Source organism: Typha angustifolia, chromosome 1 (genome assembly GCF_048772165.1).
Source record: "Typha angustifolia cultivar Huaian chromosome 1, ASM4877216v1, whole genome shotgun sequence".
NCBI lineage: Eukaryota > Viridiplantae > Streptophyta > Magnoliopsida > Poales > Typhaceae > Typha > Typha angustifolia.
In genome coordinates, this window is record NC_133239.1 from 6,591,965 (window position 1) to 6,619,943 (window position 27,979).

Below are 27,979 nucleotides of genomic sequence, written 5' to 3' on the forward strand. Positions count from 1 at the left end.
GCCTCGAGAAATTCCTGTTTTAAAAGATAAATAATTCAGTAAAAGTTAATATCCAAGGAATGAACTTAAGAAATAATCCATTAAGAATGTACCTTATTCAAGTATAATTGATAGTCTAATGTATGCACAAGTTTTTACTAGAAGAACTAATATTACTTTTGTTGTGAATATTCTTAGTAAATATCTCTCTAATCCATAAGTAGATTATATGGTTGCAAACCAAGAAAAATAATGAGATACTTATAAAGGACAAAAGATCACATGCTTATCTATAGGAGGGTTGATAATCTTAAACTGATTGGTTATTCAGATTCACATTTTTACTAGTCATCCAAATGATTTGAAATCCACTTTTGGGTATATTTTTATATTAGCTGGAGGAGCCATTTCATGGAGAAGTGTTAAATAAAATCTCACGGCTTCTTCTACCATGCATGTTGAATTTGTGGCTTATTATGAAGTTACAAAGTATAAGGGTGGCAATTAGGTCTTGTTAAGTGGGTTTGGGTCAAGTCAACTTTGTCTTAACATGAAGACCACCCTATTAAACGGGTTAGTAGACACAAATATGACCTGGTTATTAAACAAGTAATATAGCACAACCTGTGTAACTCATGTAATAAACGAGTTGTATTAACATGACATGTTAACCGAACATGATAACACTTTTAACATAATAACACGACACATTTAACATGATAATAGACATGATTGTAAGTAATAACACAACATGTCTATTATACAAATAAAATAATCTCTTTTCAACTCAAAATTTATACAATACAAAACTCACAATTGTAAGCATTCAACCATAAATTACTCACATAATTCATGCAACAAGCTTCTCTTCAACTGCCTTTTATGCCTTCAACTGTAGTATGGTGAGTTGCTTTCTCCTTTTATAGGATACATGAGTCTTTACCTCTTGTTCTCCAATTCCTACACATATAATTCACTGTATAAACTTTATGCACATCAAAAGAGCATCAATGAACAAGATAGAGGGATGAGATTATAAAACTCATCCATATCGACAGGTAGAGGAAGGATGGGAACTTCAATCCAGTCATGTTTAGATTATAAAACTTTGCAACTGGAGCCATGTTATTAAAATTATAAAAGCTTGCATAACACTCAATCACTGACTTAATCATATCTACTCAAAAAATGCATCTCAAGACAAGAACCTAAATTCCTTCTTGTAGAAGTGCATCGACTCTCCCTTTCCTTTATTGTCCCATGAGCTTGGTGAATGCCTAGACGAGATTGCCGCCGCGGTCGATGAAGATGCGGTAGTCGTGGTAGGCAATGATGATAGAGTCGCTTTTGGTGATCCCTACCTCCATGCCTAAAGTACACTACTAAGTTCACGAAGTTAAACTACTATGGGATAAGAGAAATATAAGTGAAAAAAGAAGAAATATGGATGGTTCTCTTATGTCAAGTTCTTGGATCTGTTGAGGAGTGTGGCAGTTGTAACATCCTAAAAAGACAGCACGCATGTGATTGGCACGTGCGCTGGTATTTAGGGCACACACGTGAGTGGAACATGCGCCTCTTTCTTCTTTCTCCCCCTCCCCTCTTCTCTTCTTTTTCTCTCTCTTTTCTTTTTCACTTCCTCCACAGTTGCCGCTCTCCCCTATTAGCTCATTGTCATGTGATACACTTAGTTAGGATTTTATTTAATTAGCTAAATCCAACTCTGTATAGTTTTGGAAAAATATTTATGAAATATTCTACACATATCCAAATAATATCAAACTAGTTGAATAAGGTCATCAACCTCCAGATCTACAACTTTGATATTCATGACTTCTCCAAATTAGGAATCTATCTATGGCAAAACGAAAGCTTAATCTGAGAGGTAATTGGAGAAGATAAGGAATACTGGTTTAGTTGGTTTATTAGGGTTTCATATTGTTTTAGGACTTGTTGGGAAGCCTCTATAAATATGTGGATGGCAGACAACTTCATTATAGAATTGGATTATTGATTTTTTGCCTCCTATCTTCTCTCTAGACTTCTCCCTCCTCTCTCTTCACCATCCTTCTACATCTACCGTTGGCAAGGTTTCTCCTAACTTCTAATCTCCCTCAACTGTCGAGTCACCTCTCTTCTTTGGGTTCTCGACCACTTCGTTCCCTTCATCTACTTTCCTTAATCACATCCATAATCCACCTTCATCTCCATACTCATCCATAACCCTAACATCCACTCCACCCATCACCACCACCATCACCCACGTTATTCCGTATTTTCTTCCCTGCTACAATTCTAATCTGTAAAGGGTGTAAATACGAAAGTTGTAGATCAGGAAGTTATAGATCTAACCCATTTAGTTTTGTAATTTTCTGACTATCAAATAATATCTGATAAATATTTTCCCACAGTTGCGCGGACTGATTTCTATAATACAATCAGATCTTTAAAGAATTGTAGCGTAGCCTATCTTTGGTTTTAGAACTTATCAATTTGGTATCAGAGCTTATCAAATTAGTATTAGAGCCCATCAAAGTGGTAACAGAGCAGGTGAACCTCAGACTTCCATTAATGGTTGAAACAAGGAAGATGACTTCAACAAAGAGACCTATGGGGAGCACACCGACAAGGGAAGACTCAATCCACGATGACCCTAACTGTGAGGTCGATTCCTTTAGAGCGACTACGGCAGGACTGAGTCAACCAACGTCCATGGGTTCGAATATGGATGAACTTAGGGGCATGTTTCAAATATTGTTACATAGAGTTGACAACATGCAAAAGGATCACAATGAATTCAAGGAATATGTCATGAAACGATTGGGTTCATCATCTCTTCGACGATAATCAAAGTTTCAAGAAGGACCAGCGGTGGGACTTAATCGAACCGATACCCCACAGGTCCAAGTGCGTCATATGAGTGTCAATGATCCCCTCTTACCTATGCCTACACCTTATCCCCCACCTCTATTACAAAACCTAAGACCGATAGTGGTGGAACTCGAGAGACGTGCGGTACCAATGCGCTTTATCGATGAGGAGAATTGACACTATGAGGATAAGGTTGATCCCTATAGAGATGATAATGGACATGTTTGAGGATTTAGTGAGGGTGATCAACCTGCACAAAGGTTTAGACCTGAACCAAGGATCTTTTCTGAACCCGGCAATGCTATTCGAGGGAGAACCGCACGCTTGGACTTTCCAAAATTCTAAGACAGTAATCCAACGGATTGGGTATTTCAAATTGAATAATATTTTGATTGTCAAGGTACAACGGAAGATACAAAGGTCCTGATGGCAAGCTTTCACCTCCAAGGAACGGGCATTGCATTGGTATAGATCGGTTATTCATGGTGGTGGATTTACTGGATGAGCTGATTTTTAGAGGATTACATACAGATTTGGGACAACGACATATGAAGATTTTGCTGCCACATTAAGCAAGATGGTTCAGAGGACGATCGTATCGAAGTACTAAGCTGAGTTTGAAAGAGTTAGTAGTCGTTGTAAGCCAGTGGCCCGAACGGACATTAATGAGTACATTTATTTCAGGGCTGCGGGATGAGATACAATGTTACGATCCTTCCTCGGCTATAGGCTCTGATTCAAGATTAATACGATCTTGCACGGCTTTGAGATCAGATCCCGAAATATCCCGCCGTTGGATCGCTGTGAAATTTTGATATGTTGTAGGCCCGGAAAAGAGCTTTCCAACGGATCTACGAATCGGAGATGGGGGAGGTTCGTTTAGTGGACGAACGTCAGGATACTCTGTTTTTGGATTCCGTGGATGAAGGCACGAAATCCTGGGTAATGGTGGATTGTAATGGCACCGGTGTAAAAGTGATGGTGGAAGGGTTATGGATGATGGAAAGGTTAGGGATAGCGATGGATAAATTGGAAGAAGGGGGAGAAGAGGGACTCCTAAGGGACTAGGGTATTGGCCTGTCGAGGGAGATTAGAAGCGGCGTCGCCGGGGAGATTGAGGGAACGGGAGCGAAGAAGATGAAGGAGGCAAGGCAAACTCAATTCTCAATATTCAATAATAATTTTGGTTGCCCTACACATATTAGGCTAACCAACAACTCAATCTTATCCTAAAACACAATCTTATCCTAAAACACAATCTTATCCTAAAACTCAATCTTATCCTAAAACTCAATCTTATCCTAAAACTCAATCTTATCCTAAGGTAAATCCAAACTTGAGACGATGTCGGTGAAGTCCGAATCGTATCAATCCACCACGCTTCCGCAACCTTGTCCTCATTTGGGAAGGATCCATGATGTCTGCCTCTAGCTCCCATGTAGACTCGTCAGTAGGTTTGCCCAACCACTCAATCAGCACTTCAGTCTCTACGACTTAGGACTCGAACCGGCTCATTGGAGCCATCTTCCTCCATTGGTTCGGGTAAGGTCGAACCCACTACATGGTTAGGCCCGATCTGGGCCTTCAATGCCGAGACATGGAAGACGGGATGTATCCTGGTTCCTTCAGGTAGGTCCAATCGGTAAGCTACTGGACCGATTCGTTGTAGCACTCGGTACGGACCATAGCAATGTGGATTGTCGATACGGTTGAGCTCGAACGAACACCAATTGATCCACCTCAAATTCTCGCTCACGTCTGCCTTTGTCATGCGTTTGCTTCATGCGGTTTTGTGCTGTGGCTAGGTGAGTCTTGAGCCGTCTCAATGTTTCATCTCGATCAGCAAGCTCCAAGTCAAGCTCAGTCCTATCCGTCGCCGCGAGTCTATCGTAGGCACGCAAGACAGGGGGAGTGCGATAAACCGCCTCAAATGGGGTCATGCCAATGCTTGAGTGATAAGCGGTATTGTATGACCACTCAGCCCAGGGAAGAAATTTGACCCAATCCTTTGGTCGATCCGCCACAAAGCATCGCAAGTATTGCTCTAGTCCACGATTCACCACCTCGGTTTGGCCATCCGTCTCGGGGTGATAAGCTGAACTAAGATTGATTTGAGTCCCTTGCAATCTGAAGAACTCGGATCGTCCTAGGCATCCCATGCAAGCGTGCCACTTCCCGAACAAAAATTTCAGCAACTTTTTGCTGAAAAAGCAATGTTATGAAATGTGCATACTTGCTCAATCTATCCACCACAACAAACACCACCGATTGTCCTCGAACTTCCGGCAGCCCCTCGATGAAGTCCATGGAGATATCCTCCCAAATACGCTCTGGTATAGGTAGTGGTTGCAGCAGCCCGCTAGGCTTGAGTGCCTCCGATTTGACTCGTTGGCAGATTTGACATTCACGCACATACTTCTTCACGTCCGTCTTCATCCCAGTGCTGGGCCAGCCGCTTGTAAGTACGTAATACCCCTTCATGACCTGCTATAGGAGTATCATGGAAGTGTGCCATCAATAGCCTCCGTAGCTCTTCGTTTCGGGGTACCTTGATTCGCCCGTGCTCTAGTACTAACCCATCTTGAGGGGTTCTCTCTCAACTCCTCCATGAGTCGGACCAGATCACTACTGCACTGGCTCTCCGTAGATCTGAAAAGAAAGGAAAAGTGGGTGCCGAGAAAGAAGCGAGCTCCCTTTCTTTTGAAAGTTCAAGCAGCGGTTTACTTCCATCCAACAACACTCTCTGATCATCTCTCCAAAAGGTCAATGTGAGGCTTATAAAATCAAAGGTCACGGGCCCCAAGCTCCGAAGCCATTGGGTCCCTAAAACAATATCGGCACCTTTGTCAATCAAGATTCTCACTGTGGTTTTCTTGATTACACCGTTCACCCGCAATGTCTTTGGCGCAGCTGTCCCCGAATAGGCGTGGAGGGAGATTTTGGCCATCGTGTCCTCCGCGTGATGTTGCTCCTCAACTTCTTCTCCTCGATGTCCAGCCACATCTGCACTTTCAGCTGCCATGGGTGGAAGATCGTGGCCTTCTCCTTTGAGTGGTAGCTTGGCAGGGAGCTGCAACGTCATCGCTGGTGATGAAGCTGTCGTGGTCGACTGTCGATTGACCGAGGAGAATGGTAGAAGATCGCTGGAGGCCATATGCGATTTCTTCTTAGTTGCCGACTCACTATGGTTGCAAAGGGAGCTAGTGAAAGGCGGCCCAAGTGTCGAAATTCGCGATTTCGGATCATCTCCTTCACCACTGATGAGGATTCCTGATGAGGGATATCCAGCGACCAGGTGTGGGGTAGCCAGCACTTCGCGGTTTGTCGACGAGGTCTCCGGTGCATGGGAAGATGTGGAGGTTCCGAGGGCTGCTACAATGGTTGAGGATCTCATTGTAGCCGGTGGCAGTTCGTTGCGGCTGACCATGGGTCGAGGTGTAGAAGATCTTGCCGGATAGGCGTGGAGGATGTTGGGTATGTTGTGGAGGGTTCCCAATGCTGTCTTGTGATTGCCTTGCTTGTTGAAAAAGGTTTCGTCCATGCCCGTATTTCCTGCATCATCTCCATCATTATTTGCTTGTTGATGGATCTGTTTGGAAATAGACCCCAACATGGATAGAACGCTAGGTTCTTCCGTATTCCTATTAGATCGAGTGATCGTCAGAGCGCTTGTCCGAGGAACGGTGGCTCTGATACCAGCTTGTTACGAACTATGGCTCTGATACCAGATTGTTACGATCCTTCCTCGGCTATAGGCTCTGATTCAAGATTAATACGATCTTGCACGGAACTTTGAGATCAGATCCCGATCCCGCCGTTCGCTGTGAAATTTTGATATGTTGTAGGCCCGGAAAAGAGCTTTCCAACGGATCTAGTTTCAGGCGAATGAAATAAGGTTCTAGTGGACGAACATCAGGATACTCTGTTTTTGGATTCCGTGGATGAAGGCACGAAATCCTGGGTAATGGTGGATTGTGGAGGGCCGGTGTTATGGGGTGGCACCGGTGTAAAAGTGATGGTGGAAGGGTTATGGATGATGGAAAGGTTAGGGATAGCGATGGATAAATTGGAAGAAGGGGGAGAAGAGGGCCACTCCTAAGGGACTAGGGTGATTGGCCTGTCGAGGGAGATTAGAAGCGGCGTCGCCGGGGAGATTGAGGGAACGGGAGCGAAGAAGATGAAACGGACATTAATGAGTACATTTATTTCAGGGCTGCGGGATGAGATACAAGCGGATGTTTGTGCTCTATATCCTACTACTCTTGAGGAGGCCTCTGAGAAGGTTGTGAGGATGGAACAAAAGCATAGGGTTCTAAAGATGGCAGCGAAAATCAATTGGGGCAACCGAGATAGGCGGTTTGTACCTAGAACGCCGGCTGGAAATTCTGCTGTTTCAAAAATAGCGACTGCGACTACTAGACCTCGACCACCTTTGAGACCTTCTTCAGATATTAGAGGAGGCACTAGACCCTCCATTCGAACTCTCACACCTACCCAGGTGGAGGAGCGAAGGGCGAAGGGTCTTTGCTTTTGATGTGATGAGCGCTTCACCCCCGGTCATCAATGTTCTAAACCGATCGAGAGTGTGATGCTTAAGGAGGATGATGAGATTGTTGATAATGAGGAGTGTCCAGAAGAGGTCCATGAGGAGGCCATTGTGGATGGTGTCAAGGAAGATATCCAAGCTGAAATATCAACGCATGCATATTCGGGTACTTTCGCACCGAGAATGTTTCTAGTAGATGGACTTGTTAGAAAGCATTGTGTGCACATCCTCATTGATTTGGAGAATATACACAACTTTTTAGACGAGAGGCTAGTGAGGAGATTGGGTTTGGATACTGAACCGACCATGGGATTTGACATTGCTATTGGAAACGGCACGAAGCTTATGGCGGAGATCTTGTGTCGCCAAGTCGGTATACAGGTGCAAGGACACGACATCATTGTGGACTTGTATCCGTTGGCGCTGCAAGGAGCGGACATTGTCCTTGGTGCTCAGTGGTTACAGAGTTTAGGACCCATCACATTTGATTTCCAGAGCATGTGGATGAAATATAAACAAGGAAACAAAGATGTGCGGCTTAATGGTGTTCGGTCTTCGCTGATTCTTGCGATGCAGCCTATGGTGGGGCTACCTTGTGCGTATGATTTGGCCTATCTTCTTCAATTAGGACCAGTAGGAGATGAGTTTCAAACGAGTTCAGATATTATGATACACTTAGTCATTAAAATAAAATTTCTATAGGTCGTGTTCGAACGCAGGTGGAGTCGCATTCAAACGCCCTTGTGAATGCCTGCATTAGGTTTGCAAATACAGAGAATGCATATTGTACATTCAAACGCGGTCGGGCGAGTTCGAACGCCAGTGTTCAAATGCCTGTGTCACGATCGCAAATCCAAAGAAAGGACTTTTTGAATGCGTTCGAACGCGATCAGGCACGTTCGAACGTGATCGACGAAAATCCTCCAGAATTAGGGTTTTATATTGTTTTCGGACTTGTTGACTAGCCTCTATAAATATGTGGATGGCAGCCAACTTCATTATGCTATTGGATTCTTAATTTCTTGCTTTCTATCTTCTCTCTAGACTCCTCCCTCATCCCTCTTCATCATCCTTCCACATCTACCGTTGGTAAGGTTTCTCCTCGCTTCTAATCTCTCTCATCTGTCGAGTCACCCCTCTTTTTTGGGATCTTGACCACTTCGTTCCCTTCGTCTACTTCCCTTAATCACTTCCACAATCCACCATCATCTCATACATATCCATAACCCTAACATCCACTACACCCATCACCACCACCATCACCCACGTTATTTTGTATTTTCATCCCTGCTACAGTTCATATCAGGAAATTATGGATCCAACACAATTGGTTTCGTAATTTTCTGACTACTAGAGAATATCTGACGAATATTTTCCCCCGGTTGCACGGACTGATTCTTGTAATAAATTCAGATCTTAAAGGAATCTTAGCGTAGCCTATCTTTGGTTCTAGATCCTATCAATTTGGTGTTTGAAAAACCCCCTAGACACACGTATGTATCTAACCTCTAGGCAATGATATCGCTCTTTCGTTTAAGTAAAAATTAGAAGAAATATTAAAAACGAAAGTAGAGATGAACGCCAAGATTTTAACGTGGAAAAACCCAAAACGGGAAAAAACCACGGATCCAAACTCGGATCAAAACCAATCACTATGATAGTAGCAGTTACAAGACTGACTCACAAAACAACCCGTCGATCCAAACGACTTTGTTCCTCTCAGTCTTGATCGCTAGAACCCACGATTCACTGCTTCTTGTGATTGAAGTCCAATCTTAGTAGCCCTCGAGATTGATCTTTCATCTAGATAGCTCTCAAGACGAAAGATTAAGATTTGTAGATGCAAAGGACCTTGTTTGTTGAAGAACCGATGTAGCCTCCAAAAAGTATTCTTGAATAATCTTCTTCAACTCAGTAGAGTTAGGGTTTCACAATCCTTATATATGATCTTCAAGATAGAGCTAAATCTGAGTCTTATCCGTACTCACGAAAATCCAATAAATTGCAAACTTCATAGGTGCGTTCGAACGCGGCCCGGGTGCGTTCGAACGGCCTAACTTAATCTCAAGTGCATTCGAACGGGCCCAAGTGCGTTCGAACGCGACAGCTTGAATTCTTCAGGTTGCGTTCGAACACGTTTGTGAACGCTGCTCTCGGTCTGTGTGAACGCAGTACCCGCGTTCGAACGCGTTTGTGAACGCGGCTCTCTGTCTGTGTGAACGCAGTGCCCGCGTTCGAACGCGTTTGTGAACGTAGATTTCGCGTTCGAACGCGTTTGTGAACGCGGTGTGAACGCGACGGCTTTTCTCCAATGATCTTGCAATTCTTCACACCAGAGATATTCTAGACTTGTGAAAAGCTCATATACATGAAAAAATACACTTAAAATATTTTGTACACAATTGCCAACAAATAAAAACCTAACAGTGTTAGAGTTTATCAATTTGGTATCATAGTTTATCATTGGTATTAGAGTAGGGAAACCTCAAACCTCTATTAATGGTTGAAACAAGGAAGATGAAATCAACAAGGAGACCTATGGAGAACACACCGACAAGGGAGGACTCAATGCAAGATGAGGTTGATCCCTATGAAGTTGGTGATCGACGTGCTCGAGGATTTAAAGAAGGTGATCATCATGCACAAAGATTTAGACATAAACCAAGGTTCTTTCGCGAACCTGACAACGCTATTCGGGGGAGAACTGCACGTTTGGACTTTCCAAAATTCCAAGGCGGTGATCCAACGAATTGGATATTTCAAGTTGAACAGTATTTTGATTATCAAGGTATAGCGAAAGATGCAAAACTCCAGATGACAAACTTTCACCTCTAAGGAATGACATTGCATTGGTATAGATTGATAATTCGTGGTGGTGGATTTATCGGATGGGCTGATTTTTGTAGGAGGATTACAGACAGATTTGGGACAGTGGCATATGAAGATTTTGCTGCCACATTAAGCAAAATGGTTTAAAGGACTACCGTATTAGAGTACCAAGCTAAGTTTGAAAGAGTTAGTAGTCGTTGTGAGCCTTCGTGGCCCGAACGTACATTGATGAGTACATTTATTTTAGGGCTGCGAGAGGAGATACAAGCGGATGTTTGTGCTCTATGTCCTACTACTCTTTAGGAGACCTTTGAGAAAGCTGTGAGGATGGAACAAAAGCATAAGACTCTAAAGATGACAGCAAAAACCAATTGGGGCAACCGAGATGGGCGGTTTGCACTTAGAATGTCAGCTGAAAATTCTGCGGTTTCAAAAATAACGGCTGCGACTACTAGACCATGACCACCTTTGAGACCTCCTTCTGACGTTAGAGGAGGCATAAGACCCCTCGTTCGAACCCTCACACCTGCTCGGGTGGAGGAGCGAAGAGCGAAGGGCCTTTTTTTTTGATGCGATAAGCGTTTCACCCCCAGTCATCGGTGTTCTAAATCGATCGAGAGTATGATGTTTATCGATGGTCCTGAGGAGGATGATGAGGTAGTTGATGATGGAGAGTGTCCAGAGGAGGCCCATGAGGAGACTATTGAGGAGGGCATGGAGGAAGATATCCAAGCTAAAATATCAATGCATACAAATTCGAGTACTTCCGCGTTGAGGACGTTACGGGTAGACGGACTCGGTAGAAAGCATTGTGTGCATATCCTCATTTATTCGGAGAGTACACACAACTTTCTAGATGAGAGGCTAGTGAAGAGATTGGATTTGGATGCCGAACCGACTACGGGGTTTGATGTTGTTATTGAAGACGGCACGAAGCTTAGGGCGGAGAGCTTGTGTTGCCGAGTCATTATACGGGTGCAAGGACACGATATCATTGTAGACTTGCATCCGTTGACGCTGCGAGGAGCAGATATTGTCCTTGGTGCTCAGTGGTTATAAAGTTTGGGACCCGTCATATTTGATTTCCGGAGTATTTTGGATGTAATATAAACAAGGAAACAAAGATATGCAGCCTATGATGGGCTGCTTCGTGCGTATGATTTGGCCTATCTTCTTCAGTTAGAACCAGCAAGAGATGAGCCTCAAATGAGTTCAGGTACTACCATTAAATTGTCTAATTTATTTGATAACTTTTCTGGACTGTTTAAGGAGCCGCAGGAGTTGCCACCGAGGAGAGCGGCGGACCATCACATAGAGATTGTACCCGAGGCTGCATCGGCAAACGTGAGGCCATATCGGTATCCACATGTGCAAAAAGAAGTTATTTCAAAGATGGTAGCCAAGATGTTGGAGCAAGACCTCATACAACCAAGTCATAGCTTATACTCATCCCCTATGCTAGGGTCACAAAATTGCTAGGGTATGATTATAAAATTCAATACAAGAAGGGAACAAAAAATAAAGCGGCGGATGCACTATCGCGCCAACCCGATACCGCCGAGCTTGCGACCTATTCATCTCCTACCTTTCCCTTCCTTGATGAGCTGAGGTATGCATATACATCTGACCCAGATATTTGAGATTGTTGCAGGAGGTGATGAATGATCCGGAGTGCCATCCCGAGTTGGAGAATCGAGGCAGTTTGTTGCTGGACCGTAGATGCATTTGGGTGTTGGAGCGTATTGATCTGGTTGCATATCGTTTGGAGCTGCCGGAGGGGTCGAGAGTGCATCTTGTCTTCCATGTTTAATTGTTGAGAGAGTGCATTGGAGATTATGAGATTGTTGGATCGGTTCTACCGGAGCCATTGGAGGAGATAGAGATCGTAGAGCTAGTTCGAATACTTGTTAGATGTCGACGACGACATGGTACTAGATTAGAGATGGAGATTCTAGTTGAGTGGCTTGGCAAGCCATCTGATGAGGCGACATGGCAGTTGGAGACTGATATCTTGGAGCGTTTCCCTGACATGAGGGCAAAGTGGGGGAAGTGTGGTGGGTTGATACACTTAGTTATGATATTTTCTTATTCCATTAGGTGTTTATTTTCATTAAAATAAAATTTCTGTAGGTTGCGTTCGAAAGCAGGTGGAGTCGAGTTCGAACGCCGTTGTGAACGCTTGCGTAAGGTTTGCAAATAAAGAGAACGCATATTGTGCGTTTGAATGCGGTCGGACGAGTTCGAACGCCTGTGTCACGTTCGCAAATCTACAAAAAGGGGCTTTTTGTGTAATAACTCAAGTAGGGTAAAAAAATTCTACTAAAGCTTGATGGGCACGACGTAACTGGCCACGCGGTGGCTGACCTCGTGCCCAACATGCCATGCATGCTGTGGCGCGGTGGGGGTGCCACGCTCCTCCACCGAGCCACTTCTCTCCACGCCGCAGCGACGCATGGAGGTGGGACCCGGCCCACCGGCTACTCCGCCGCTACCGCATGACCCGCTTTTTATCTCTCTAATATTCGTCCTCTCTCTCTTCTCCGCATTCTTTCTCCCTCTCTCCCTCTCTCTCTCTAGCTCACTCTCTCTCTCCCTTTAGTGCACCAGCAATCACCGACGCCAAGAAGAGCCGCCGTTGGCCCTTCGGTCTGTTGGCGAGCCTCTCTCTCTCTCTCCTTCTCTCTCTCTCTCTCTCTCTCTTGCTCTTCCTCTTTGTCAATTGCCGTTCGAGACGTCGGAGGTTTTAGCCGCCAGCAAGAGGCTAGCAGCTGAGTGGCCACCAACGGTCGTACCCCTCCCTTGCGGCCCAACCCTCTTCCCTGCCTTCTCCTTCTTCTTCTTCTTCTCCTTCTTCCCTTCTTTCCTCTTAGACTGCACCTTGCAAGTGGTGTTGGGCTCGGCCCAACACCCTTGCAGCGCAAGGTGCTGGGCTGAGCCCAGCACTGTGTATAATATATATATATATATATATATATGCATATTATTTATTTCTAAGTATATTTAATTATGTTATTAATTATGCAATTAGTTTAGTTAATTTAATGTATTTAATTTATATAAATTAAATATAATTATATCATAGTTAGTAAATAATTCTAATTATATCATGTTTAGCAAAATACCTGCAATATAAATTACTATTTTAATCCTAGGTAGGTAATAGTAATTATTAGGGTTATGTACGTATATTCTTACGTAATTATTTGCAGTAACTTAATTCTTATTTTCTTAATTATCAAAGAGAATAATAGGTAGATAATTATGTTTTAATTACACTATTAAATAATATAATTATGGTTAATAAATAACAAAACAAATATAGAAATGAAGAATACAGGATTACAACAAGAAATTATCTTCTAGACGGGTTAATTTTAATTAATAGAAAGATTAACATTATTTGTTATAAATAATTTTAGATTCCGACCTCCATGTTCAAGACCCCGTGGACTTAGCTATCGAGGCTTGATCATTGTCGTAGCAGCGTGAACGAGTGTTTGGTATTTGCAGTGGTGGTGAGTAGTCTTATCCCCTAAATCTCTTTCTTAAATTATGTTATATTATATATTATGTACATGCATGTTTTGGCCTCAAGCATGATTATATGATTTTATCTAGAGATAATTATAGTCGAGCATATTTTTATCATGCATATAATTATACTGATCTCTGATATGAGTATGATTATGATAAAAAGAGATGATAAGAGATTATTATTCTATTGTAAGGTTATGTCTAGTTGATCCGTAGCATGGGTATACATGTGTTGACTATATAGTTGGAGACTACATTGCATCATTTTTCTCTTGATTCCTATTTCACCTAAATTCCTATTATGCATTGACTTGTTATCGTACTGGATATATGCATATTATCTGTCAATTAGAAGTAAAGTATGAAATATGATTGATAGGCTAGTTGATAGAAAGCGTGAGGATACCCAAGTGGGCGCGAGGGTTAAGGCGTGCCTAGAGATGATTAATCGCTCGACATAGTCGCGATCCTGTTAGCCTTACGTCTGAGGTCGTTAGGATATATGCGCAGCAGACATTCGGACACATGCTGTTCGCTAGGGCATATGTGGCGAGTTATTCTTACGAGGTTTCTATCAACTATGTGGGTGCCCGGTCTGGATGAATGTTGATACCCTAGCGGGTGGCGGGGTATGGTTATATTTGAGATATTCTTGTGAGTGGCGGACTATGATCTGAGCCTTCAGACATGATGTTGAGACCGGGTACCGGGTGTTGACTATGCATAGTGGTCTAGTATAATGATGACATATAAAGTTGACATCGATGACTAAGATGTTGAGAAATGCATAGGATTTCTTTATCATCTAATTTCCTGATTATTGAGTGGTCAATTATATACATCATATATGATTGCATTTAATATCATAGCATTGTCATGGTCGGCATGCATCATGTATCATATTTGAGAGAGAGTTATGATGATCATATGACGTGGTGACCTGTTTATTCATTGTCGAGGATTATGTATTCTTATCAGTTATGACATGTTATCTATATTTCATTTATGTATTATTAAGGGCATATTCATTTACTCATTCATGACATGATACTCTTTATGATTCATATTATTCAGTACTTGATTTATTCTCTGGTTGGCTTCACTGATTCGGGGTAAGGTCTATTCATTGAGCCTTTAGCTCATGATTCTCTTGTTTTCTCCTTTCTAAAAATCCAGATGAACTAGAGGAACATGATACTCCCTTAGAGGTCTTGCCGGTGAGTGAGGAGTAGAGTGTGGTTAGTGTTATATGCCAGATGAGTTATCTTATCTGATGTATTAGTGGACATCCTCCAAAGTGTGTCTGTATCCTTGTTTTATATTTTAGAAGATGACTTTGTACTTGTTTAATTATGTATATACCACCGTTGTGTATATGTAGTTGTGAAAAGCTCTTGATGATGTGTTGTGGCCTGTGTGGGGGCCCATGTAGGGTTATTTGTATGATGTTGACAGTTAGACTTGAGTTATTCTTAGTTTAGATATTATAGATAAAATTATGATGTTGCTACAAGTTTATTTGATTGCCAGTATCTAACCAAATGGTCAGGTGCTACGCACGTGCCGTGTGGGTTCATGCCATGCACGTGTTTAGAGTTTGGGTGTTACATTTTGAGTGCGTTCGAACGTGATGGGGCGTGTTCAAATACGATCGATGGGAATTCTCTAGAATTAGGATTTCATATTATTTTAGGACTTATTTGCTAGCCTCTATAAATATGTGGATGGCAGCTAACTTCATTATGGAATTGGATTATTGATTTCTTGCCTCCTAACTTCTCTCTAAACTTCTCCCTCCTTCCTCTTCAGCATCCTTTCACATCTACCGTTGGCAAGGTTTCTCCTCGCTTTTAATCTCCTCGTCTATTGAGTTACCCCCCTTCTTTGGGATCTCAATCACTTCATTCTCTTCGTCTACTTCCCTTAATCACTTCCACAATCCACCCTCATCTCATACCTATCCATAACCCTAACATCCACTCCACCTGTCACTACCACCATCACCCACGTTATTCCGTATTTTTATCCCTGCTACAGTTCAAATCTGTAAAGGGCATAAATACGAAAACTGTAGATCAGGAAGCTATGGATCCAACCCAATTGGTTTTATAATTTGTTGACAACCAAAGAATATCTGGCGAATATTTTCTCATGGTTGCGCGGACTGATTCTTGTAATAAATTCAGATCTTTAAGGAATCTTAGCGTAGCCTATCTTTGGTTCCAGATGCTATCAGTTTGGTATCAGAGCCTATCAATTTGGTATCAGAGCTTATCATATTACCATTGAATTATCTAATTTATTAGATAACTTTTCTGGACTGTTTGAGGAGCCGTAGAAGTTGCCACCGAGGAGAGCGGAGGACCATCGCATAGAGATTGTACCTGGAGTTGCACTGGCGAACGTGAGGCCATATCGGTATCCACATGTGTAAAAGGAAGTTATCTCAAGGATGATAGCCGAGATGTTGGAGTAAGGCCTCATACAACTAAGTCATAGCTTATACTCATCCCGCGTGCTTTTGGTGCCAAAAAAGGATGAGACATGGCGTTTTTGTGTCGACTATCGAGCACTAAATGCTATTACTATCAAAGACCAGATGAAGCCACTTTAGATAGATGGATGAAGTCACTTTAGCCTTTGAAAAATTGAAAACAGCAATGACGACGACACCCGTTCTAGCGCTACCGGACTTCACCACGAGTCTTCCATGTTTCATTACTTAGGAGCGCATTGGAGATCATGAGATCGTTGGATCAGTTCTACCGGGGCAATTGTAGGAGATAGAGATTGTAGAACCAGTTCGTGTACTTGCTAAGCACCGACGACAACATGGTACCATATTGGAGATGGAGATTCTAGTTAAGTGGCTTGGCAAGCCATCTGATGAGGCAACATGAGAGTTGGAGACTGACATTTTGGAGTGTTTTCCTGACTTTACACCAAAAGGGCAAGGTGGGGGAAGTGTGGTGGGCTGATACACTTAGTTAGGATTTTATTTAATTAGCTAAATTTAGCTATGTATAATTTTAGAAAAATATTCGTAAAATATTCAACACATATCCAAAAAATATCAAAATAGTTATTTAAGGTCATAAACCTTCAGATCTACAACTTTGATATTCATAACTTCTCTAGATTCGGAATCTATCTTTGACAAAACGAAAGCTTAATCCGAGAGGTAATCGGAGAAGATAAGGAATGCTGGTCTAGTTGGTTTGTTAGGGTTTCATATTATTTTAAGACTTGTTGGCTAGCCTCTGTAAATATGTGGATGGTAGCGAACTTCATTATAGAATTAGATTATTGATTTTTTTACCTCATATTTTCTCTCTACACTTCTCCCTCCTCCCTCTTCACCATCATTCCATATCTACGTTAGTAAAGTTTCTCCTAACTTCTAATCTCCCTCGACTGTCGAGTCACCCCTTTTCTTTGGGATCTCGATTACTTCGTTCCTTTCGTCTACTTCCCTTAATCACATCCATAATCCACCTTCATCTACATACCTATCCATAACCCTAACATCCACTCCACCCGTCACCACCACCATCACCCATGTTATTCTGTGTTTTTGTCCCTGCTACAATTCGAATCTACGAAGGGCGTAAATACAAAAGTTGTAGACAGGAGGTTATGGATCCAACCCAATTGGTTTCGTAATTTTTTGACTACTGGAGAATATCTGGAAAATATTTTTCCATAGTTGCGCGGATTGATTCCTGTAATAAATTCAGATCTTCAAGGAATCATAGTGTAGCCTATCTTTGATTCCAAAACTTATCAATTTGGTATCAGAGCCCATCATCATGCAAGAGCATTGTTGGACCTTGTCGTCGCTATAGAAGTGTTCTATTTTGGCAATTAATTTTGGTTTAGTTAGCCCTTAGTTTGCTTTCTCTTTTTCTCTCCTTCTTTCGACTTCGTCGGGGATTCGGTTGACCGGTGCCCTCGACTGCCACCTTGCTAGTCCAAGGAGCTTCACCTCGTGAAGCTCTCTCATTTGTTGCCCTTATTGGTCTCTCCTCGGCAGCCATGTGGGCTATTTTTTGGCCATCACCATTGCTGGCTTCGCTACCCAATAGGAGGGTTAGTTTTCTTTTCTCAAGGATTCTCTATAGGGTGCCCGTATTTAGGCCCTCATCATCGGAGCTACCAAGCAGCCTCTTGCTAATACGATCTCCCCTTTAGGCTAACGTTCGATCTCTCCCGATTTTCAGATCTGGACAGGATTTGACATGCAACTTTGAAAATAGATCTCAAAATATGCAACCGTCAGATTGACGTAAAATTTTGATATGTTGTAGCCCCGGAAAAGCGATTTCCAGCAAATCTTGTTTCAAGCAAATCGAAAGATGGAATCTCCAGATATCGTCCAATTAGTATGCGGGACATTAGAAAGTCCATCTTTGGATCCATGGATGGAGGCACAAGATCCTAGGTGATGATGGATGGTGGTAGACCAGCAGTAATGGGGTGGCACAGTGAATACATGGAGGTGAATGGGTTATGAGTGATGGTAGAGGTTAGGGCAAAGTGAAAGATAGATTAGAAGAAGGGGGAGGAGTGGGTCGCCCCTAAGGGACTAAGGTGAGTGGCCAGTCGAGGGGGGTTAAAAGCGGCGTCACCGAGGAACGAGAGAACGAGAGAGAAGAAGACGAAAGATACAAGATAAAACTCAATTCATTCAATAATGATTCGCTGGTTGCCATCCACACCTTTAGAGGCTAACCAAACAATTCAAAAATGATAATTATTAACCCTAAAATAGTAGATTTTCGCCGACCGCGTTCGAACGCACCCGATCGTGTTCGAACGCATATTTTGCGTTCTCTGTATGTGCGAATGCGATGCAAGCATTCGCAAGCGTGTTCGAACGAACATTTCGCACTCTCTGTATATGCAAACCTGATGTAGGTGTTCACAAGCGCGTTCGAATGCACTCCACCCGCATTCGAACACGATATATAGAAAACTTATTTTTCTATAAATTAAATACTAAAATAAGAATAAAAGACACCCCTAAAGTGTATCCATGCTCAAGACGACATCGATGAAGTACGAATCGTATCAATCCACCACGCTTCCGCAACCTTGTCTTCAAGGTGTGGAATTTGGGAAGTGATCATTGTACTCTGACTCAAGCTCCTCCATGGCTTGATCCTCTGCACTGGTTCCCCACATATCTAAAAATAGAGGAAGGGTTGGTGCTGAAAAGGATGCGAGCTCACTTGTGTCCGGTTGGCGAGAAAAGGCATCAACCGCTTGGTTCTCGATCCCCTTTTTGTAGACTAGCTCATAGTCATACCCAAGGAGTTTCGTGACCCACCGTTGTTGTGTTGGGGTGTGCACACATTGCTCCATAAAGTAGGGTAAGCTATGCTGGTCCGTGCGGATAGTAAACCGTTGGCCAATCAAGTAGGGTCGCCATTTGGTGACGGCGTGTAAAATTGCTAGCATTTCACGCTCGTAGGTGGTTAGCTGTCGCGACTAGTTCGACAATGCCTTGCTCATATAAGCCATGGGCCTGCCCTCTTGCATCAATACAGCTCCGTCGCCTTGCTCGTCCATTGAAACCCTCCTTTTCTGAGTAAAGAGGTCAGCGGGGCAGCAATTTTACCGTAGTTGACAACGAATCACTGATAATACCCCGTCAACCCAAGGAATCCCCTCAATTTTCACTAATTAGTGGGAATCGAACAGTCCACCATATTTTTGATCTTGCTTGGATCAGCTTCCACTCCTCTCGCTGAGATTATATGACCTAAGTACTCCACTCATGGCTCACCCCATAGGCACTTGCTCATCTTGACTTTTAACTAGTTTTGTCGCAAGATATTCAACACCTCACGCACATGCCACAAGTGGTCGCTCCAATTCCTGCTATACACTAGAATATCGTTAAAGAAGATGAGCACGTACCAACGCAAGAGCAGGCAAAAAAGGTCATTTATCATCCCTTGAAAGGTAACCGGTGCATTGGTAAGCCCAAACGACATGACTTGGAACTCATAGTGGCCATCGTGAGTTCGAAACACCGTTTTGTGCATATTTTCTAGGTCGATGCGGATTTTATGGTACCCCGCTCTTAAGTCAAGTTTGCTGAAGTAAGCCGACCCTGTAAGTTCGTCCAGCAACTCCTCGATCACCAGTATTAGGTACCGGTCTTTGACAGTGATCGCATTCAAGGCTCGGTAGTCGATGCAAAACCGCCAACTCCCATATTTCTTTCAAACTAGCAACACTGGCGATGAGTAGGCACTTCTACTCGGTTGAATAATCCCTTGCTCTAGCATTTCCTCCACCAATTTGCTGATCTCCTCCTTCTGGACATGCGGGTACCGATAGGGTTGAACATTTACTAGTTCAGCCCCTGGAATGATCTGAATGCGGTGGTCGTGCCGATGGGTCGACGGCAGTCCTTAGGGCTCCTTGAAGAGATCCTTGAATTCCAGCAGCAGCTCTTGCATGTCAGTGGGTACTTCCCTTAATGGTGGATGTTCTAGTTTAGCAACAACCATTTGCAATAGTAGAGCTCGATCCCCTGCATATGGAAGTCCCAAAAGTGGTTGCAACGTCGGCCCTTGCCACGGTTGGTTTCCATCCAGCAGCACTCTTTGACCATTCCTCCGAAATGTAATTGTGAGGTTTGAAAAATTAAATGTTACGGACCCTAAGCTTTGAAGCAATTGGATCCCCAAGACAATGTCGGCACCTCGCAAGGCCAACAGATAAAGATCCAATTTGAAAGTTTGGCCTTGCACCTTCAAATCCACACCTCCACAAATAAAATTTGCTCGCAATGTGGTGCCATTTGCAATTGTCACATCGAACCCGTCTGTGGGTTTCGACTTGAGCCCAATCTTCCTAAGAAGCCTCTTATCAATGAAGTTGTGGATGGACCCGGTGTCGATCAAGATTCTCACTGTGGTTTTCTTGACTACACCGTTCACCCGCGAAGTCTTTGGCGCGGCTATCCCTAAATATGTGTGGAGGGAGATTTCGGCTATCATGTCTTCCACGGGGTGCTCCTCAGCTATTTCTCCTTGCTGTCCAGCCACACCTTCATCTTCAACGGCAATCTCATCCTCTACATCCTCCAATCCATCTATTAGCTTCACCGATTCCATCAGTTTAGTGCAGCAATGTCTGGGTACAAACTTCTCATCAGAACGAAAGCATAAGCCTTTGGCTCTCCGTTCCTCCACTTGAGCAGGTGTGAGTCCTCGTCCCGGACCTTTAGCGCAGCGATGTCTAGGTACAAACTTCTCATCACAACGAAAGCATAAGCCTTTGGCTCTTCGTTCCTCCACTTGAGTAGGTGTGAGTGCTCGTCCCGGACCTTTAGGTGTATACTTCACATCATGGGAGGGCTGCAGGGGTGCTCGAGGAGGCACTATTACAGCAGCGGTTCTTAGTACGCCGGTAGCATTTCCTACCGCTATGGTTGGTTGAGCTAGATTGTGGCTTCCTTGGCTCGTCCAGTTCTATTTGAGGTGTAACTTCATGGCTCGATGTTTGTCTTCCATGAGTACTGCATCTTCGAAGGCCTCCTTTAAAGTTCTAGGCCTTAAAGCCCTCACGTCAGCGTGTATGTCTCCTCGTAGTCTGGATACCGTTGTCTCGATTCGGATCATATCCCAGTCCGTGTGTAATCGGAGGAGGATACATAACAGGTTCTCGTACCAAAGATAGGCTACACAATGAATCATTCAAGATCTGGATGTATTATAGGAATCAGTCTGCGCAACTATGGAAAAATATTTGTCATGTATTCTTTGATAATCAGAAAATTACGAAACTAAGTGGATTAGATTCATAACTTCCTGATCTACAACTTTTACATTTATGTCCTTCGCTGATTCAAACTGCACCTAGGACGAAACATAAAATAACGTGGGAGATGGTGGTGGTGACGGGTGGAGTGGATGTTAGAGTTATGGATGGGTATGGAGATGAAGGTGGATGGTGGATGTGATTAAGGGATATAGACGAAGGGAATGAAGTGGTCGAGATCCTAAAGAAGAAGGGGGTGGCTCGACAGTCGAGGGAGATTAGAAGTTAGGAGAAACCTTACCAACGGTAGAGGTGGAAGGATGGTGAAGAAGGTCGATGGTATATTTCCATTCACCATGGCTTCCCTTGTCGCCCGTAATTTCCGCATCATCTCTATTATCATTTGGTTGTTGATAGCCATTTGTTTGGAAAGAGACCTAAAAATACGATGTCCGAGGAACGATGGCTCTGATACCAGCTTGATACGATCTCTCGTTTTGGCCAAGGCTCGATCTATTCCGATTTTTAGATATGAACAAGATTTGACATGGAACTTTAAAAATAGATCCCCAAAGATTCAAACGTCCGATCGAGGTGAAATTTTGATATGTTATAGGGGGCGCATTCAAACGCCTTGACGAATGGGAATTACGGGCGGCTGTTGAATTCGAACGCGACCTATTAGAATTTTATTTTAATAAAAATATACAACTAATGTAATAAGAAAAGATCCTAACTAAGTGTATCAAGCTCCTATGCCAACTCCCAACGCATCACATTCTATGACGAATTTTTGGTGAAGTCCGGTAGAGTTAGAACGGGCAACGTTGTCATTGCTGTTTTTAGTTTTTCAAAGGCTATAATAGTTTCATCCATCCATCTAAAAGAGTTATTCATCAGCAAAGAAGTGAGAGGAGCAACGATCTTGCCATACCTGGCAATGAAGCAGCGATAATACCCATTAGCCCCAAGAATCCTCACAATCCTACGGTGGAAGTAGGGATCGGCCAAGCAGTCATGCATGCTACCTTTTCAGGTGCCGCCGCCACTCCTTCCGCTAAGATGATGTGGCTTAAATACTCTACTTGTGGTACTATCTATAGGCACTTGAACTTCTTAATCTTCAGCTGGTTTTGCTTCAATAAATTCAGTACATCCTATAAATGCAGCCAATGCTTCATTTCAGTGCTGCTGTAGACTAAAATATCGTCAAAGAATACCAAGAAATACCTTAACAGTAGAGGCCAACAAATATCATTCATGAGGCCTTGAAAAGTAGCTGGAGCATTGGTGAGACCAAAGGGCATCAACCGGAACTCGTAGTACCCGTCCGGAGTCCTAAATGCAATTTTGTGCACATTCGCCGGGTGAACTCTAATTTGATGATAACTGACCCTCAAGTTAAGCTTGTTAAATATAGTCGCCCTTGTAAGCTCGTCCAACAACTCTTCTATGATCGAAATGGGATATCAATCCTTAATGGTGATAGCATTTAGTGCCCAGTAGTCGACACCAAAATGCCATACCCCGTCCTACTTTCGCACCAATAGCACGGGCAATGAGTAACTTCCTTTTGCACATGTGGATACTGATATGGTTTCACGTTCGTCGGTGCAGCCCCTAGCACAATCTCTATGCGATGGTCCGTCGTTCGCCTTGGTGGCAACTCCTTTGGTTCCTCAAACAGTCCGGCAAATTTATCTAATAAATTAGACAATTCTTTTGTAGTACCTAGACTCATTAGAGACTCATATCCTGTTAGTCCTAATTGAAGAAGATAAGCCAAATCACTCGCACAAGGCAGCCCCACCATCGGCTGCATCGCTGGAATCGGTGGAGATCGGATGCCATCAAGCTACACATCTTTTCCTTGCTTAAATTTTATCCACATGCTCTGGAAATCAAAAGTAATAGGTCCTAAGCTCTACAACCAGAGAGAAGATAGGAGGCAAGAAATCAATAATCCAATAGCATAATGAAGTTGGTTGCCATCCACATATTTATATAGGCTAGCAAGTTGTTAGGCTCTGATACCAATTAATAGGCTCTAATACCAATTTGATGGACCTGGAATCAAAAGATCGACTACGGAATAATTCCTAAAGATCTGAATTTATTATAGAAAGCAGTCTGCGCAACCATGGAAAAATATTTGTTAGATATTCTTTGGTAGTCAAAAAATTACGAAACTAATTGTGTTGGATTTGTAACTTTCTAATGTACAATGTTTGTATTTATGTCCTTCTCTGATTCAAACTGTACCTTAGATGAAAACACAAAATAACGTGGGAGATAGTGGTGGTGACGGCTGGAGTGGATGTTAGAGTTATGGATGGGTATGGAGATGAGGGTGGATTGTGGAAGTTATTAAAGGAAGTAGATGAAGAGAATGAAGTGGTCGAGATCCCAAAGAAGAGGGGTGACTCGACAAACGAGAGAGATTAGAAGCTAGGAGAAACCTTACCAACGATAGATGTGGAAGGATGGTGAAGAGGAAGGAGGGAGAAGTCTAGAGAGAAGATAGGAGGCAAGAAATCAAGAATCCAATCTCATAATGAAGTTGGTTGCCATCCACATATTTATAGAGGCTAGCCAACAAGTCCTAAAATAATATGAAATCCTAATTCTAGAAGATTCCCATCGATTGCGTTCGAACGAGCTCGATCGCGTTTGAACGCACTCAAAAAGCCCCTTCTCTGGATTTGCGAACGCGACTGATACGATTCAGACTTCACCGACGTCGTCTCGAGCATGGATTCACTTTAGGAGTGTTTTTATTTCATGTTTTAGTGTTTAATTTCTATTAAAATAAGTTTTCTGTAAGTCGCGTTCGAACGCGGATGGAGTGAGTTCGAACGCGGTTTGTGAACGGGGTTGTAAACATGGGTGAAGAGAGTGCACTTTGCGTTCGAACGAACTGTGAATGCATGCATCACGTTCGCAAATACCGACAGGCGCGTTCGATCGTGCGTTCAAACGCCTGCATCGCGTTCGCAAATCCAGAAGAGCAAATTCGGTGCGTTCGAATGCGGTCGGGCGAGTTCGAACGCGGTCGGCGAAAATTGTATTTTTAGGGTTAATTTTGAGTTGTTGGTTAGCCTTTAAAAGGATGTGGATGGCAACCAAAGTCAGGATTGATTATTGATTATTGAGATTGAGTTTTGCCTAGCCTTCTTCGTCTTTTTCGCTCCCGTTCCCTCAATCTCCGGCGATGCCGCATTAACCTCCCTCGACCGGCCAATCACCCTAGTCCCTTAGGAGTGGCCCTCTCCTCCCCCTTCTTCCAATCTATCCAACACTTGCCCTAACCCTTCCATCAACCATAACCCTTCCACCACCACCTTTTCATTGGTGCCACCCCATTAACGTCGGTCCTCCACCAATCACCATTACCTAGGATGACGTGTCTCTATCCACAGATCCTAAACAGATCATCCTGACATTCATCCACTTAACGGATGATATCTCGAGATCCCCAACTCCGATTCACCTGAGATTTGATTTATTGGAAAGCTCTTTCCCGGGGCTACAACATATCAAAATTGCACATCGATCCGACGGCAAAATATTTTGGGATCTTATTTCAACGTTCCGTGCCAGATCTAGTCCAGATCTGAGAATCGGAAGAGATCGATCCTTAGCCCTAAAGGAGAGATCGTATCAAGCTGGTATCAGAGCTCCATAGCACGAGGCGTGATCGTATCAAGCTTGGTATCAGAGCTCCATAGCCCGAGGCATGATCGTATCAGCGACACAGGCATTCATAAGGAATTCACAAACGCGAGCGTTCACAAGGTGTTCACAAGGGCGTTCGAACGTAACTCCACCTGCGTTCAAACGCAACCTACAGGAATTTTATTTTAATGAAAATAAACACCTAATGCAATAAGAAAAGATCATAACGAAGTGTATCAGCCCACCACGCTTTTCCTACCTTCCCCTTAAGGTGAAAAGTTAGAGAAACGCTCCAAGATATCAGTCTCCAATTCCTATGTCGTCTTATCAGATGGCTTGCCAAGCCATTCAACTAGAATCTCCATCTCCAATCTGGTACCATGTCGTTGTTGACGTCTAACAAGTACTTGAATAGCTCTACGATCTCTATCTCCTCCAATAGCTCCAGTAGAACCAATCCAACAATCTCATGATCTCTAGTGCGCTCTCTCAACAATGAAACATGAAAGACAGGGTGCACTCTCGACCCCTCCGGCAGCTCCAAACGATATGCAACTGGACCAATACGCTCCAACACCAGAATGCATCCGCGGTCTAGCAGCAAACCGTCTCGATTCTCTAACTCTGGATGGCGCTCCGGATCATACATCACCTCCTACAACAACCTCAAAATATCTGGGTTAGATGTGCATACATACCTCAGCTTGTCAAGGAAGGGAAAGGTGGGAGATGAATAGGCTGCAGGCTCGGCAGTATCAGGTTGGCGTGATAGTGCATCCGCCGCTCTATTTTCCGTTCTCTTTTTGTATTGGATTTCATAATCATATCCCAACAAGTTTGTGACCCATAGCTGTTGTGCCAGAGTGTGTATGTGCTGTCCCAAAAGGTATAAAAGGCTCCTTTGATCGATTCGGATAATAAATCGTCTATCGATCAAATAAGGCCTCCATTTTGTCACCGCATGCAGAATTGCCAACATCTCTCTCTCATAAGTCGATAATTGCTAAGATTTTTGTGATAAAGCCTCGCTAAGATAGGCAATGGGACGTCCTTCTTGCATTAGTACAACTCCTATGCCAACACTTGACGCATCACATTCCATAATAAATTCTTTGGTGAAGTCCGGTAGTGCTAGAACGGTTGCCGTCGTCATTGTTGTTTTCAATTTTTCAAAGGCTAAAGTGGCTTTATCCATCTATCTAAAAGAGTCTTTCTTCAATAAAGAAGTGAGAGGAACAGCGATCTTACCATATCCGGCGATGAATCGATGAAAATAACCAGTCAGCCCCAAAAATCCCCTCAATCCGGTGGTAATAGTAGGAATAGGCCAAGCGGTCATATATGCAATCTTTTGAGGATCCGCCGTTACACCATCCGCTGAAATAATGTGACGTAAATACTCCACCTTTGGTACTCCCCATAGGCACTTGGATTTCTTGATCTTCAATTGGTTTTATTTCAACAAATTCAGCACGTCCTCCAAATGCCGCCAATGCTCCTATTCAGTCCTTCTATACACCAAAATATCGTCAAAAAATATCAAGACATACCTTCACAATAAAGGTCGAAATATATCATTCATGAGGCCTTGAAAGGTAACTGGAGCATTGGTGAGACCAAAAGGCATCACTTGGAACTCGTAATGCCTGTCTAGGGTCCGAAATGTAGTTTTGTGCACATCCGCCGAGTGAACTCTAATTTGGTGATACCCAGCTCTCAAGTCCAACTTATTAAATATAGTCACCCCTGCAAGCTCGTCCAACAACTCCTCAACAACCAGAATAGGATACCGGTCTTTGACGGTAATAGCGTTTAGTGCTCGATAGTCGACACAAAAATGCCATGTTCCATCCTTTTTCGCACCAAAAGTACGGGGGATAAATATGAGCTATGACTTGGTTGTATGAGGCCTTGCTCTAACATCTCGGCTACCATCTTTGAGATAACTTCTTTTTGCACATGTGGATACCGATATGGCCTCATGTTCGCCAATGCAGCTCTGGGTACAATCTCTATGTGATGGTCTGCCGCTCTTCTCGGTGGCAACTCCTGCGGCTCCTCAAATAGTCTAGAAAAGTTATCTAATAAATTAGATAATTCAATGGTAGTACCTAAACTCGTTTGAGACTCATTTCCTGCTGGTCCTAACTGAAGAAGATAGGCCAAATCATACGCACCAAACAGCCCTACCATAGGCTGCATCGTAGGAATCGGTGAAGTTTGAACACCATCAAGCCGCCCATCTTTGTTTCCTTGTTTATATTTAATCCACATGCTTTGAAAATCAAAAAGTCCCTTCTCTGGATTTGCGAACGTGACACAGGCGTGCACAAGGCGTTCACAAACACAGGTGTTCACAAGGCGTTCACAAATACAGGCGTTCACAAAGCGTTCACAGGCATTCAAAAGGCGTTCACAAGCGTTCACAAGGGCATTCGAACATAACTCCACCTACGTTCGAACGCGATCTATAGGAACTTTATTTTAATGAAAATAAACACCTAATACAATAAGAAAAGATCCTAACAAAGTGTATCACTTAGATATCTTCCTCAACGCTCTCTACAACGGCCTCCTCATGGATCTCCTCTGGACACTCTCCATCATCATAAATCTCATCATCCTCCTCAGGACCATCGATAAGCATCACACTCCCGATCGATTTAGAACACCAATAATGGGGGGTGAAACGCTCATCACATCGAAAGCAAAGGCCCTTCGCTCCTCCACTTGGGCAGGTGTGAGAGTTCGAACGGGGGGCCTAGTGTC